The sequence below is a fragment of the Phyllobates terribilis genome, unplaced genomic scaffold (genome assembly GCF_046119375.1).
Source record: "Phyllobates terribilis strain yellow unplaced genomic scaffold, ASM4611937v1 Scaffold_7__3_contigs__length_470593459, whole genome shotgun sequence".
Lineage (NCBI taxonomy): Eukaryota > Metazoa > Chordata > Amphibia > Anura > Dendrobatidae > Phyllobates > Phyllobates terribilis.
This window is the reverse complement of record NW_027362767.1, coordinates 241214515-241229060: the sequence shown is the minus strand read 5'-3', so window position 1 is coordinate 241229060 and position 14546 is coordinate 241214515. Positions and strand designations below refer to the sequence as shown.

The 14546-nt window shown below is 43.6% G+C and overlaps 1 protein-coding gene across 5 annotated transcripts in view; it reads right to left on the bottom strand.

Annotated features, from left to right (window-relative positions):
- The window catches only part of IQSEC2 (IQ motif and Sec7 domain ArfGEF 2), a 160414-nt gene that overhangs the window by 126838 nt on the left and 19030 nt on the right, over nucleotides 1–14546 (bottom strand). The window lies entirely within an intron of this gene.

Sequence of the window (14546 nt, the reverse complement as noted above, 5' to 3'; positions counted from 1 at the left end):
CTAAATTCTTAAGAAAACATTTACAGCACATCCTGCATTGTACTACACTGTACCCAATTTATTACATATTTTACGAGTCAAAGTCGGTCCATTTTATACCAACTCTGACTCCATCAAATGGACACAGACTCCGGCTCCACAACCCTGGTTTTCAGGGTGATGTGCAGTGTTAGTTTTCCCATCACACACAGATTTTTGCATTTAGCCCAAAATGTTCTATTTTGGTCTTTTCTGACCAGGGCACCTTCTTCCATATGCTAGCAGTGTGTCCTACATGCAAATTGCAAAAGAGACTTCTTATTTCTTTATTTCAAAATGGCTTTCTTCTTGGCACTCTTCCATAAATGCCAGATTTGTGAAGTATACGACCAACATTCCTAGGGACAGATTCTCCCTCCCAAGCTGTGGATCTCTGCAGCTCGTCCAGTGACCATGGGCCTCTTGACTGCTTCTCTAATCAGCGCTCTCCTTGCTTCAGATGTTAGTTTAGGTGGACGGCCATGTCTTGGTAGGTTTAGAGTTGTGTCATACTCCTTCCATTTTTGGATGATGGATTATACAGTGCTTTGTGAGATGTTCAGAGCTGGGCTATTTTTTTATAACCTAACCCTGCTTTTCTCTTCTCCATAACTTTATCCCTGACCGGTCTGATGTGCTCCTTGGTTTTCATGATGCAGTTTGATCCCTAATGTTCTCAAACAAACCTCCGAGGCCTTCACAGAACAGCTGTAGTTATACTGAAAAGAAATTACACCCATGTGGACGCAATGTACTAATCCTGAGACTTCAATAAGCGATAGGTCACTCAGGATTTTATTTAGGGGCTGAATACAAATGCATGTCACAATTTTCAGATTTATATTTTTCAAATATTTACAATACAATTAATCATTTCTTTAACACTTCACAGACACTTGCTGCTTTGTGTTGATGTGTCACATAAAACCCCAATAAAATACATTTAAGACACTATTACATACATATATGTAACTGGAGCATTTTGACCAATCACAACGCAGCTTTCACTATACCAGGGCTGCTTTGTAAATGAAAGCCGAGCTACGATTGGTTGCTATGGGCAACAAAGATTTCCTTTTAGACAGTTTTGATAAATGAGGCCTAGTAGTGTGTAAAAATAAAAATAAAAAAACTCAGGGGAATTTACGTGACCTACCTAAAAAACATTTCCTTTGATGATCTCACAGCCATAGAATGTAATTTGGTGACTTGAAAGACGGGAACATTGTGGGAATTATAGGGTTGACTTGTGTTGACACAGTTGGAAAATATCTTTGCTCAGTCGACATATTAGTTATGATGTGCTGTACCATAAATTTAAAAATAAATAAAAACAACATTTTTGGACCACAGATATGTGCGGTACACGTTCACCATATACTCATAATTCTATGAAAAATCAAGGTCCTGAGTTGCTATGGTGACCAAAGAAAGATTTTTAAAAAGAAGAAGAACATAATGCACATAAATACAGCACACCTAAATAATAGAGATCCCCACCAGAAAGAAAGATCCTGCTACAGGGGAAAACGCATGCGGTGTAACAGATGATGGCGCCCACAATACCGCTATACATGCCGCTATACGACCACACGCGGGCAGTAAAATGAGCAGCTGACAGGAGAACCATGACTATGGGCACGTGCTGGGGTGATCTGCGAGGCGAGGCTGCGTTCACCACAGTTTTAGATCTTTAGTACATCCCATTAGATTAAACCCAAAGTCCTTCTTCATTCAGGCTGAAGAAATGGAGAAAAGTATTGGGAGACGTCTTAATGAATTCCAGCTTCTCATTCGCCCCCGGTATATAACATCAGGCCCCATTGCCCCCCAATGCCTTTTACTAACATGTGACAGATCGGCCGGAGGTGCAGAGCTCCCTGATACCAGCGCGGTCCTGTAATAGGAGCCACCGGGGTAACGAGGCCGATCATGACATTTCTTCCTCCTGAATCTTCCCCCATCACCTGTGAGTGATATTACTGAGAAGTGGAAGGAACCGCAGCAACTCAGCCATGAAGTGGAGACCCCATAACGTTACAGAGCGGGGGGCCGAGTGCTGATGAGGAGAGAGCAGAAGAGTCACCACTGCTCTGCTGACTCCATAACTGCAGAGTCCAGGCCTCCTCTGGTATAACATCAGCACAAACAAAGTGCCCCCGCCAGGGGTTTCATGGCCGAGCAGCTGCATGCAGCCTTACATCACCAAGCACAATGCTGAGCGTCAGATGGAGTGGTGTAAAGCCGCCATCACTGGACTCTGGGTGAGATGTGTTCTGTATAGTGATGGATCACACTTCTTTAACTACGTCTGATGGACGAGTCTGGATTTGATGAATGCAAGGAGAACGTTACCCCCTGACTGCATTGTGCTCGCTGTAGTTTGGTGGAGGAGGGATGATGCTATGGGCTGTTATCAGGGGTCGGCCTCAGCTCCTTGGGTCCAGTGAAGGGAAATCTTAATTCTTCAGCACAACACATTGTGGACAATTGTAGCTTCCAGCTTTGTGGGAACAGTTCGGGGTTCGCCCTTTTCTGTCCCCCATGACTGCACCCAGAGCACAAGCTCCATACAGACATGGAGGGGGAGTTTGGTGGAAGAAGATTACCGGTCACACAGCGCCCCATCCAACACCTATAGTGGAGATTGTGAGCCCGGCCTCTCCCCAACATCAGTGTCAGACCTCACAAATGCTAATCTGAATGAAGGGCAAAAATTCCCACAAGACAAAGAAAAAAATAAATACATGATACTTTATTTCTGCCACCTCTCCAGCGGTGGAGCAGCAGGTGCGCTGCGTCCGACCTCTATTCCATGTGCGATACGACTTTGGCACGGTAAGCTGATACCACCTGTACAGCGGTGACACCAGTTTAGCAAGGATTCCTCCGGCATAAATCTATAAAAGCTTTTTGTTGTGTAAGCAAATCATTCCAGAGGCTTCATAAAAGGTCTGATGTTATACCTGTGATTACATGATCATAGGTGGTACGCACAGCGCTATGGCAGCTGTCAGTGATTATTATACAAAACAGGACGACGGGAGGAAAAGCAATCAGGACAGGATGTCTGAGGCCCCCCATGAGAGCGAACGAGATGAGGCGGGAGGGACGACACATTACATTAGGCATTGGCAGCTGTAGACTTATATGCAATATTCCCTCCTCACAGACGTAGCCCTAATACAGGTGACAACAGTGCCATGTACACCAACTGAGATGAGTGGTACGGCAGCTAAAGGAACATTTAAAGGGGACCTGTCACTTGCCATAAATAAGTATTTTTTTACCTGGTGTAAATGCCGCTGTTCTCCTGAATCGGGTGCGGTTTTTCGTTTTTTCTTGCACCTCTCCATTCCTGAGATACGGCCTTCTCTTTGCGGCATATAAATTTAGTCTCATCAACCAAGGGGGTGTGGTCCTAAAGACCACCCCCAGGAAAAAGTTGAGGACCACGGCCACTTGGCTAACAGGACTAGATTTATAAACAGTGAAGAGGAGGCCATATCTCAGGAACGGAGAGGCGCAGAGAAAAAAGAAAACTCCGGATTCAGGAGAACAGCGGCATTTACACCGGGTACAGCAATTACATATTTATGACAAGAAACAGATCCCTTTAAATCAATTCCATTATTACTTTATTTTCACCATGTGCATACACAGTCACACGGATATAGTAACTGGGTGACCATTTTCTGTACAGTCATATGATCCACTTATTGTGCACGTCGGGCATTATATATTCACCTTGTACGGCAGGAGTGATCACCATCTTTCCTGAATGTTTGTGGGCACATTATTATTATTTATTTTTTCCAGTGTGCAAAAGGGGTGCTAGTAATTGCAATGTAGTCCTATTTCCAGCAGCCAAGTGGGCGCTCAATGAAAATCCACCTACTAGCCGAGGCTTCAATAATTGCATAGTAGCGAGAATTAAGTCAGTAATGGATGGTGCGGACATTTCTGACACTTTACAATTTAAGCAGCGCTGTAGGAAAACCCCATTTAATGCTTAAAACATTTCCCTGCTCCTGACATTTTTACAGCTGAAATCTCCAAACATTGCTGCATACATTTGCAAATACTTTGCTTAACTTATTTTCTGCTGATTTGGGATTGTGTCATGTTTTCTTCTCCGCTCCCACCCAAAGTTAGACGGAAAAAAAAAAAACGCTGCAGCTTGTCATTGGGGGATGGGCCTGGGGCTGATCAGACAAATCTTAAGTGAGCTCCCACAATGAACTGCAGGAAACAAATAGAAATCTCCTTTCAAAGTGCAGATGAAATCATCATATAGAAGGTCCCATACATTAGAGAAAAGTAGTCCAGAACCTATAGGAACAGCTGACTAGGATTAGTCCCCCGACTGCAGTGTATTTAAACAAACAAAACAAAACTGTGCTTTTCTCACCCCCCTGGGTCCAGTGCTAAGTCTACGCTGCTGTGGCTTCTGTCTGCTATTATCTGCAGCGCTGCAACCAATCACTGAGCTCAGCGGCTCTGCACAAGTTGACTGCATGAGCTGCTGACCTCATAGATTGGCTGCAGTGATAGAGCTGCAGATAATAACACATACTGGGAGCAGCGATGAAGACTCGCCTCTGGACCCAGGGATGGAGAGTAAGGCGCTTTTTTTCCCTCTAATAAACTGCAGCCTGAAGAACAGGAGTTTTCTGATTTCTGAAAACAGATTTTTTTTTTTTTATGCCACTCATTCTAGAGGGCTTTGTTTTATGTTGGTCACATAAGAATCCCCCCCCCCAAAAAAAAGTGCCTTGATTTGAGGTGCTGGGCCTTTGTCTCAGAGCCATTGTGTTTGCAAGGGACACATCACATATAGACCTAAATATGAGTCTATGGAGGCTCTGATTAACCCTTACCTGGAGCGTTAAACTGAACACTACCACTGTATAGACTTTATTTTCAGCGCACACTCGCGCTGGTTAATTGACAGCTCAGCACCATTCTGTCAATGGACAGTACATGATAAATATGAGCATCGTTGGGTTGTCGTACGCTCTGAGCTCTGTAGACGTTTGCTATGACTCATTCTACAGCACCGACATCAAGCGGAAGTCAAAGGGTGACGCCATAAGATCTTCCCTGTAGCTGAGTGCCCCACGCTGTTAAGAAGCGGCTACAAGCGCGTATTCACCCCTCTGTCTGCGACGTGACAAAATGAGGCGACACTTTAGCTGAGACATTGCACCAGCAGCACAAATATTCTGTGAGCACACTGTGTCCCGGAGCTTTCACTTGCCAAAGCTTTTATTTGTGACCCCAGCAGTGGTGAATTCTTTGCCAAATCAGGATTAACACCTTCATTATCTGCAGGGATCAATATGAAAGGGGACATTGCACCCACCCATGCAGTCAGCACAGTCTTATGAGCGCAGGTAAGTAAGTGATGAAAGTGTCTGCTCACACACAGGCGATACGTTTGGGATTTTACGTCTGGGCAGAAAATCCATAGTGAATTACAGTAGCAGCGAAGTGTATGAGATTTTAACACCTTAACTCTACAGGGAAAAAAAAATCTGTGAGGAAATTGAGCTACGGTGCAGATTTTAATTCGACTGCTTTTCAATTGTTTGTGAGTTTCCACAACAGATTTCTCCTTTTTGTAACCCTTAAAGGTGAAATCTATGACACATTTTGCAGCAGATTTGCCATGAAATTTGCAGCAAAATCCACAATGGAATTTTTTTTGTCCCCATTATGCATTCTTACAATGACTCTCTCTTTAAAAAGGGCATGCTTGCACGTAGGAAAGTGTTACAGTTATATCTGATCACAGGATAACCCAATCATAAGGGTCACCATGTAATCATCCTGATTTCTATGGTCCATTATTAGATAAAATGTGGATAATCTCGCAATATATTTGCCCATATAATTTCTTCAGATATTTCCTCATTTATTGCATTAGCCTTGACTGTTCTGAAGACAACAAGAAAAATATAGTCACCACCATATATTACACAGTTCTAGGTCAGTACTATGGGGGTGCGGCCGGGCCGGCACAGCGGCGCGCACTGGGCGGAGGGGTGCAGCCGGGCCGGCACAGCGGCGCGCACTGGGCGGAGGGGTGCAGCCGGGCCGGCACAGCGGCGCGCACTGGGCGGAGGGGTGCAGCCGGGCCGGCACAGCGGCGCGCACTGGGAGGAGGGGTGCAGCCGGGCCGGCACAGCGGCGCGCACTGGGCGGAGGGGTGCAGCCGGGCCGGCACAGCGGCGCGCACTGGGCGGAGGGGTGCAGCCGGGCCGGCACAGCGGCGCGCACTGGGCGGAGGGGTGCAGCCGGGCCGGCACAGCGGCGCGCACTGGGCGGAGGGGTGCAGCCGGGCCGGCACAGCGGCGCGCACTGGGCGGAGGGGTGCAGCCGGGCCGGCACAGCGGCGCGCACTGGGCGGAGGGGTGCAGCCGGGCCGGCACAGCGGCGCGCACTGGGCGGAGGGGTGCAGCCGGGCCGGCACAGCGGCGCGCACTGGGCGGAGGGGTGAGCCCCAATGGGGACAGTGATGATATTGTCTGTAAAGTGCTGTGGAATTAATGGCGCTATATAAGTGAGTAAAATGAAAAAAAAATAAGATAAAATGTTGGCAGTTCATAAATAATGAACACAACCATAACATTGCGGGACACAGCTGCAGTCACAATCTGTGTTACCGAGAGCAGTGGTTATACGATTAGTTCCTTTCCATCCCACTAGATAAAAAAAATACAAGAAGAAATGAACAAAAATGGTCACTGCAGGTAATATAGATAGATATATACATATTAGTGTATCTCTATACCCAGTGGAACAGTGTATAATTCTGCTTTATCAAATAGGTATAATTTTAAACCTGTTTATAAAATAAAAATATATTATTGTATTACCTGGAGGGAGGTCTTTTCCCTTTCTTGTACTTAATTTGATTTATATCGCTCTTCGTTTTACTATTCAGAGGGCACACGTACAGACAATATAAGACATTACAGAGTAACACTTCGCTCACAATCTACAAGGAAACAGGGGTGATGAAGTAATAAGGGCTTGTATTGTCCCTGTTCTGTCTACACATCACAGTGACAGAAGAGGGCTGGCTTATCTACTAAAATGAGTTGTCAGCCAGCCCCCTTCACACATAGCACTGATGAAGCGCCAACACAGGAAACCCTGCTTGTGCTCGACATGTGAGCAAGTAGCGGAGCGGATAGTTCAAGACTGGGGCACTTTTGTTAACAGAAGAATATTATTAATTTAAAGAGTAATCTTTTTTTTTTTTTTTTTTTTTTATCATTTTGTCCACTGCGAAAGGTTATGAAACTTTACAAATCACTTTATTAGGAAATTTGTCTTCATTCCTGTCCAAAAAAAAATTGCATGCAATTGTAAACACCGACTTTTTCCCCAGTTTATTTTCCTGCCTTCAGCTGCATTGATAACAGAACATACTCATATGGAGTACAGATGATGGCAGTGATGGGTCAGCTCAGCGCCTGTGTGACCAACTCTGGGGATTACCTGCTGCTGCAGGAGATTGTTCTAATAAGCAGAACACTCAGAGGGGAGACAGGGGCTGACCCATCACTACCATCATCTGTACTCCACATGAGTATGGGCTAATACACTGTGTGCCGAATTATTAGGCAAATGAGTATTTTGATCACATGATAATTTTTATACATGTTGTCCTACTCCAAGCTGCATAGGCTTGAGAGCCAACTACCAATTAAGTAAATCTGGGGATGTGCATCTCTGTAATGAGGAGGGGTGTTGACTAATGACATCAACACCCTATATAAGGTGTGCTTAATTATTAGGCAACTTCCTTTCCTTTGGCAAAATGGGTCAGAAGAGAGATTTGACGGGCTCTGAAAAGTCCAAAATTGTGAGATGTCTTGCAGAGGGAGGCAGCAGTCTTGACATTTCCAAACTTTTGAAGCGTGATCACCGAACAATCAAGCGTTTCATGGCAAATAGCCAACAGGGTCGCAAGAAGCGTGTTGGCCAAAAAAGGCGCAAAATAACTGCCCATGAATTGAGGAAAATCAAGCGTGAAGCAGCCAGGATGCCATTCACCACCAGTTTTGCCATATTTCAGAGCTGCAACGTTACTGGAGTATCAAAAAGCACAAGGTGTGCAATACTCAGGGACATGGCCAAGGTAAGGAAGGCTGAAAAACAACCATCTATGAACAAGAAACATAAGATAAAAAGTCAAGAATGGGTCAAGAAATCTCTTAAGACTGATTTTTCAAAGGTTTTATGGACTGATGAAATGAGAGTGACTCTTGATGGGCCAGAGGCTGGATCAGTAAAGGGCAGAGAGCTCCACTCCGACTCAGACGCCAGCAAGGTGGAGGTGGGCTACTGGTATGGGCTGGTATCATCAAAGATGAACTTGTGGGACCTTTTCGGAGTGAGGATGGAGTGAAGCTCAACTCCCAGACCTACTGCCAGTTTCTGGAAGACAACTTCTTCAAGCAGTGGTACAGGAAGAAGTCGGTATCGTTCAAGAAAAACATGATTTTCATGCAGGACAATGCTCCATCACATGCATCCAACTACTCCACAGCGTGGCTAGCCAGTAAAGGTCTAAAAGAAGAAAAAATAATGACATGGCCCCCTTGTTCACCTGATCTGAACCCCATAGAGAACCTGTGGTCCATCATAAAATGTGAGTTCTACAGGGAGAGAAAACAGTACACCTCTCGGAACAGTGTCTGGGAGGCTGTGGTGGCTGCTGCACGCAATGTTGATCGAAAACAGATCAAGCAACTGACAGAATCTATGGATGGAAGGCTGTTGAGTGTCATCATAAAGAAAGGTGGTTATATTGATCACTAATTTTTTTTTTTTTTTTTTTTACACGTCAGAAATGTTTATTTCTAAATTTTGTGCACTGATATTGGTTTACCTGGTGAAAATAAGCAAGTGAGATGGGATTATATTTGGTTTTTATTAAGTTGCCTAATAATTCGGCACAGTAATAGTTACCTGCACAAACAGATATCCTCCTAAGATAGCCAAATCTAAAAAAAAAAAACACTTCAACTTCCAAAAATATTAAGCTTGGATATTTATGAGTCGTTTGGGTTGATTGAGAACATAGTTGTTGATCAATAATAAAAATAATCCTCTAAAATACAACTTGCCTAATAATTCTGCACACAGTGTAAGCAGAACACTCAGAGGAGACAGGAGCTGACCCATCACTACCATCATCTGTACTCCACATGAGTATGGGCTAATAAGCAGAACACTCAGGAGGAGGCGAAAGGGGCTGCCCCATCACTGCCATCAGCTGTACTCCACATTAGAGCATTCTGATATAGCCAGAGTTTGGAAGCCACCTACATAAAAAAAATTTTTTTACTGGAATGAAGACAAATCAATATATAGAGTCACCATCCGCAGCGACATGCCTCCTCTTATGGGTGTATAAGTGAAAAAAAAAAGTAACAAGCGGCAGAGTGATATTGGCAATCCGGGCACAGCAGACTGGGAAGTGACTTTTTAACTGAAGGCTCAGACTACAGACATGCTCCGCCAAGGCTGACCTAAAGTGTAAACAAATGGCGAGCAGTAAAGAATCGAAGATCTAAAGGAAAATAATTAAAAGTGCAAGAATGGTATGTAAGGACTTTTAGGATTTTAAATTTGGTCCCCAACATATTTATTTTATTTTGGGGGTTGATGAAAACCCCTTTACGGTACCACCTGTCAACATTTTCATGACCATAGGAGCAAAGACTCAAAATAGTTAAAGTAGTCAGAAGGTTTCCAAACAAACTTTGTCTCAAGTAACGGTTGAACAATCAAGCTAAACATTTACATTCCCATGGAGCCGAGCCACTTGGAACCTGTTATGTCAGCCGGAGAAGGAACATAACCTGCACTCCAGAAGAGCAACAGCAGGGGCTGAAATATAAGCAATGGCTGCAACAGATGGAACAAAGCATGAATCCTGCCTCTTAGGCCTTCGTCAGACGATCGTTTTTAACGGACCGTCTTTGCTTGAATAACGTATCAAAATCATCCATACATGTCTACAGGTCCCTAAAAATCACTGATGGTAAAATAGACAAACTGACCAAACACTCGTGTGCAATTTTCAACCCTTGCACAGTTTCTGGTCAATGACTCAGTTTTTGTGATTTTCAACAATTACCGACTAACCTGGACACCGCCTCTCCTGTCCAACTGGACACTAAAGCTCGTGAAAATCTAAATCTGAAAGGGACAACTAAGATGGCTGCACTTCTTGTCGTCACTGCCAAAAATGATAATGACCAAGCAAGATGTTTTAATTCATTCTACAGTGATAATCTGAGTTTCAGGAAGTTAAGACAGGAAAAATAAAACGGTAAAAGGCCGAGTCACACAGGCGTAAAGGCGCCTACAACGCCGCGTCACACAGGCGTAAAGGCGCCTACAAAACCATATAAAAAAAACCTCATCACATAGGCATGAAAGCACCAATAGAATTCAAAGGCCCCAACTCATCGTGGAGTTCTGGCCTAGAACAGCTTGCAAAAATGTTGCAACTTTTGGCGTTTTTTTAAGTCAGTCCTGGCCAGCTTACGGTAAAGAGGGCAGAGCTTGGCTGAGAGGGGGTACGGTAGAGTACATCCAACAAATTCAATATAATTTGCACCACAAAAGCGACAAATTACGAAAGAAAGGACAAGGATGTAAAGTCACATGAGACTCAATCATTATAGTAATAAAGATCTACTGATTGCATATGCCATGAAGCATAAAATATAGTGCGGCTGTATACCACTCCATGGCTACATGCCAGCCCTCCAGGATCATCGTGGGTCTGGCTTCTGAAACTTCAAGGATGAATTCATATCACCATTGGATTTAAGACCACCAAATGTTCACCCTACACAGCAATGCTGCACAGGAGATGTACTAGTACACAAACCTCGTTAATTTTTGGGGAGTCTTCCATAATGGGATCTGCTGTCTCTCTCTTTTTTGGTGAAATGTAGTATTATATTAGGGGAGATGGATAGTTTTACATTAGGGCATTTGTATAGGGGTAAACATAAAAAGGGGCACCACATATAAAGTTATGCAACTTACTAATATACTAAATATCTGAAAGGTGCCCTATTATTTTTTTTATTATTTCCGTTGCGAATTCCAGCAGGACCTCTTCCAGTTTTGTCTGATATAGGACAGTGTTTTCAGTCTACGGAGCTGGTTGACTGCTCTTTTCAATAGTTAAGCCAACCTTCTTCTTGGGATCTACTGTGGATGAATTAAGTATTGAACACGTCACCAATTTTCTAAGTAAAAACATTTCTAAAGGTGCTACTGACATGAAATTCTCACCAGATGCCAGTAACAACCCATCCAATCCACACAGGCAAAGAAATCAAACCATAGATGTCCATAAATTAAGATGTGTAATAATGAGAAATGCCAGGGAAAAAGTGTTGACACATGAAGGAAGAGAGGTGCAAAAAGCCCTGGAAAGTCCTGACAAAAGCTGACATCAGTAATTAGAAAGAAATCCTGCCACTTAGTGAAAAATAATATCAGCTGGTTTACCTGATGGCCTTTAAAAAGGTGTCTCGTTACCAAGGAGGCACACAAGAAACATTTCCTGATGGGTAAAACCAGTGAGCTGTCTCAAGACCTTTGCAACCTTATTGCTGCAAAACATACTGATGGCATTGGTTACAGAAGAATTTCTAAACAACTGAAGGTTCCAGTGAACACTGTTGGGGCCATAATCCACAAGTGGAAAGAACATAATTTCATCATAAATTGGCCACAACCAGGTGCTCCCCGCAAGATTTCATCCAGAGGAGTGAAAAGAATCAAAAAAGAGTGGTCCAGGTTTTCACCCCAACAGTGGTCTCTGGATCCTTCAGTAGTTTATAAATTCTTCTGTAATCAATGCCATCAGTATCTTTTGCAACAATAAGGTTGCGAAGGTCTTGAGACAGCTCACTCGTTTTACCCACCATCATGACAGGTTTCTTGTGTGGCACCTTGGTAATGAGACACCTTTTTATAGGCCATCAGAACTAGCTGATATTGTTCACTAAGTGGCAGGATTGCTTTCTAATTACCGATAGATGTCAGCTGGTGTCAGGACTTTCCAGATCTTTTTGCACCTCTCTTCCTTCATGTGTTCAATACTTTTTCCCTGATTCATTACACAATTTATGGACAACTATGGATGATTTCTTTGCCTGTGTGGATTGGATGGGTTGTTACCGACATATAGTGAGAATTTCATGGCAATAGCACCTTTAGAAATATATTTACTTAGAAAATTGGTGACGTGTTCAATACTTATTTTACCCGCTGTATCTCAGCTGTGACGGGTTTTGAAGTTAGCCAGCCCCCTTCACACTCACACAACCAATCCAATACTGACAAAGAAATGTATCATATGTCACATAAAACGGATGAGGAAATGCTAGCACCCTGGAGATTGGGGGAACCTCTTATATGCTAACATATTGCATAAAAATATTTAAAATGGTTTTAGTGACTTTTTTTTTTACATTTTTAACTGGACAAAGGGTTATATAATAAAAATTAAATCGAGGCTCTAGAAATCCTTCCCAGTAGTAGTTACATCCCATATAATGTCACAGGAGTAGTGACGTGATAACTAGAGTATGGCGAGCGTGGACTAGTTGGTATTATACACTGTGCAATTAACTTTTATTTTAGCAGTAAATCTCGGATTCCGCTTATTATCAGGTTACGACAGCTAGGAAACCAAGTCACTTGAACTGAGCAACCGCATGAGAATGAAGAATCCCATTATGTTTAGGGTTATGTTTTGTCCTTTACGTGACAAATTCTCCATCTAAAATTCCTTAAAGGAATGAGGTGATGTGCCTTCTATAGTGGTGTCACTGCAGTAATGGGGAGGAGGGGGTAACTGGCTGCTGATGTCATCGTGGGTGACATCACAGAGCTCCTTCATACACAGGAGACTGGTGCGAGGCCTTCACACCGGTGGTACTGGAGGGGGCAAAAATTATATACCGGTGTGGAGTGTCCAAAACTTTTTTTTTGTATAAAAAGTTATATTTTAACTCAGGGAAGATTTTCATGCAAAAGGCTTGAGGCAGCAGCTTGTGCAGTCACTGACTCAGCATTTAAAGAAACCAAATCAGGAAATATTTTGCTGGTGTCGTATTAATTTATTTTTGCATGGACAGGGTGGAGAAGATAGATAATGCTGCAGGAGGGCAGTGCAATGCACACAGAGAAGACTCCACAGCCCCCAACCTGCTGTATGGTGAAGATATGGCTCACATCACGTTCCACGTATGCAGCAACGATCCTAAAGAATGGTCTTATTAAAAACCTACAAAAATCCCTTCTAAGAATTTCACACGTGGCTTGTTTCTCCACCACAGACTTGGCCAAAAAAAATCCAAAACTTAAATTATGACCCAGAATTGCAACAGATATTATCCTTTGCAAAATTGATAAAGATGGGCACATAAGCCCCCAGTGATCAGCTGGTATAACATAGGGAAACGCTGACACCCTTAAAGGGTAAATTCAATAGAGCATTACTTTAGGGGAAACTGGGGGAAATGGGGCATCACACATCAGCCGTATATGATGAATTCCTAACAGACGACCAGAAGACCTGCCGTCTCCCACAACAGGATCTATTTAGGTCTGATAATGATGAAAATCTGATATACGCTGCACCTATGTACTAACCTTCCAAACCTGCGATCAATAAGGCACGGCACGCGCGTCGGGCCGCACAATGTGCAATTACACCGGCTGAGAGACAACTGTAAGCTTCATCCAAGCCCACGTTTATTAGCAATGTGGCAAGGGGATCTGAAAGCTGATAAAGCCCACGAGTGCCCATGTGGACCTCTACGTGCCCCTATACTATTCTCTATAATACACGATTGCATCAATTATTGCGGCTCCTCAACCGCCGCCGTTTGAGGTTGCCACTGTCCTGCCCTCTGTAGTCACTCCCTAAGTTATTGCACATCAGGACTGTGTGAAGCCAGAAGTGACAGACATTATTATTAGTATTTTCCTAACTACAGGATCAACGCAGATTCAGCTTTAATCCCCCCCCCAACCTTCCACTTATAGAATGCAGTCACCAAATGAATATTGATTATTCGTCATTTCACGATCAGAAGAGGATGGGATCAATCCTCCAGATGGTCAAATATTAGATGATGGTGTATTATGGAATTTAGTTGCCCTGGATTTTCTCTAAAAAGTCTGGAAGTGGGATAAAGTATTACTCATCTATTAAAAGTCCTATAGCTTCAGTGCCATCGCTCCAGTGGTCCTTGCCGATCCTGCAGAAATGGTGTCACAACCTAGCTTCACATGACCACCGCAGTTAAACATTGGCTTCTGTGGTAAGATCAAAGGCAGACATACCACTGGTGCTATCAGGGGCGCAAGAGGTAAGGAGACCCCCATCCACCTCCAACGCTGCAAGCAGACACAATAAGGGGGTGCATCAGGAGGAACTATTGGACTGCAAAGGCCCATATACTGTGCAT